Source organism: Scylla paramamosain, chromosome 8, assembly GCF_035594125.1.
Source record: "Scylla paramamosain isolate STU-SP2022 chromosome 8, ASM3559412v1, whole genome shotgun sequence".
Taxonomy (NCBI): domain Eukaryota; kingdom Metazoa; phylum Arthropoda; class Malacostraca; order Decapoda; family Portunidae; genus Scylla; species Scylla paramamosain.
Window position 1 is genome coordinate 20,284,540 of NC_087158.1, and position 2,500 is coordinate 20,287,039.

General features: G+C 47.0%; 1 protein-coding gene across 1 annotated transcript in view; it reads left to right on the forward strand.

Moving 5' to 3' along the window:
• LOC135102927 (hemicentin-2-like) overlaps positions 1-2,500 on the forward strand; it is a 155,638-nt gene that overhangs the window by 55,144 nt on the left and 97,994 nt on the right.

A 2,500-nucleotide genomic window follows, 5' to 3' on the forward strand; every position in this document is an offset into this window, starting at 1 on the left:
ATTAAATAACGTTATTTCAAATTCACTTCATTACTTTTATACTCTTCACTGGAATCGGACTTTCTTTCATCATTATCCTTATCAGTTGTACTTTGAATTGCGCTTTCTTCAGACTACTTTTCACTGTTCGTAATTCTGAGCGAGTGTGATTTTTTCTTCAGATGAGGCATTCATGTTTTTCGGTGTCTTCATTGTAATCTCTTATTCTTTCTTCATTCTCTTCAAAAAAATTAACCCACTCCTGAAGACTTCATTCGGCACTCTATCATTTTAAGCGAATTCTCCTCAGATTAAATTTTCATGACTAATTCAATATCTTTAATATACTGCCTTCATCGCAACCTCATTTTCTCATTACCATTCCCATCAATTTGTACTTTTATTACACCACTTTTTTCTCCTCACACTGAATGCTCGTATCAATATATTTAACGTTTATTGTGACCATTTCCTCATCATTAATATTACTGTTCTCTTCTTTATAATCCTTTCTTATTATCATTCATCATTTTCTTCATATTATGATTCATTAACACATCGCTCTATTCTCCCGTCCCCCTCTCTCTCGTCTTTTTCTGCTCTTCCTTTCTCTTCCTCTGACACCTGACTCTCCCTTCCTCTCCTTTCCTCTAACTCAGGACCCTCCCATCCTCTCCTTTCCACTCACATCGGACCCTTTCTTCCTCTCTCTGCCTCTCCCTTCCTTTCCTTTTCTTCTTTCCTCTCACACACCGGATTCTTCCCATGTCTTCCTCTCCCTCCCTCTTACCATGGCTCTCCCTCACCCTCTCTCGCCTCTTCCGCCTCTCCCGCCTCGCCTCCTCTTTCCCTCTGGCCCAGATTCTCACTTCAACTGAACCTATTTTTAAGCGGACACCCACTCCTTCTCCCTCTCCCTATCCCGCCCACCCAGCTGTCTCTTAATCCTGCATTCCACTCTCTCTCTCTCTCTCTCTCTCTCTCTCTCTCTCTCTCTCTCTCTCTCTCTCTCTCTCTCTCTCTCTCTCTCTCTCTCTCTCTCTCTCTCTCTCTCTCTCTCTCTCTCTCTCTCTCTCTACCCACCCCCCACCAGCCCAATAGTTTCATCCCCTCCCTTTCTTCTTTTCTTGACTTTCCGTTCCTTCTCCTCTCCATTCGCTCCTCCTCCTCCTCCTCCTCCTCCTCCTCCTCCTCCTCTCCACACACACTCCCCTCTTTCCTTCTTCCGGCGTTTCCTCTCCTCTTTGCTGTTCTTTCTTTCCTCTCGCCTCTGCTTCCCCCTCCAGAATCTTTCCTCATTACCCGTCTCATTACATTTTTCCCTCTCTCTCTCTCTCTCTCTCTCTCTCTCTCTCTCTCTCTCTCTCTCTCTCTCTCTCTCTCTCTCTCTCTCTCTCTCTCTCTCTCTCTCTCTCTCTCTCTCTCTCTCTCTCTCTCTCTCTCTCTCTCGTATTTTCACTTGAGTCCTTCCATTCCCCTCCATTCCTACCTCCTCCTCCTCCTCCTTCTCCTCCTCCTCCTCCTCCTCCTCCTCCTCCTCCTCCTCCTCCTCCTCTTCGCTTCCTGTCATCTTTCTTGCTATCCTTCACTTCCTTTAAACGTCCGTAAGCTAAACAGCAGTACACACACACACACACACACACACACACACACACACACACACACACACACACACACACACACACACACACACACACACACACAGGCTGTCCATCTCATCACATCCCGACTTTAATATCTAGATTTAGCCCCAAATATTCATGTCACACTCAAACCTAACGCCACGCCAAGAGTACGCCCTGGTAAGTCCTCCCTTCCTCCCCTTCCCTGATCGTCGTCCTGCCTTCCCCTGTGCTCGCCTTTCATCATTTCTCCTCCTCCTTCCCCTCCTTCTCTTCCTCTTCCTTCTTATTCTCTTCCTCCTTTGTGTATCTTCCTCCTCATCGTCCTCCTCCTCCTCATCCTCCTCCTCCTCCTCCTCCTCCTTCTGTCCCTTGCATTCGTCCTTCTTGTCCTCTTCAATCTTCTCTTCTGCTTCCTCCCCCTCCTCCTCCTCCTCCTCCTCCTCCTCCATCTCGACGACTTCCAGAATTACAAAAATTATTCGTCAGATGACATCCAACTTGCATCATAACGTTGAGTTTAGCGCTCTCCTCCGTGTGGGATTTGTTTTCTGGAGTGGTTTATGGAGAGAGAGAGAGAGAGAGAGAGAGAGGGAGAGGGAGAGGGAGGCAGGCACGCACAAACACTTAATCTTCACTCATTAACACACACACACACACACACACACACACACACACACACACACACACACACACACACACACACACACACACACACACACACACACACACACACACACACACACACACACACACGGACACACACACGCACACAAAACCGCACAAACAAACAGTCCTATTTCTCTTTCCGTTTCTTATCTCTCTCTCTCTCTCTCTCTCTCTCTCTCTCTCTCTCTCTCTCTCTCTCTCTCTCTCTCTCTCTCTCTCTCTCTCTCTCT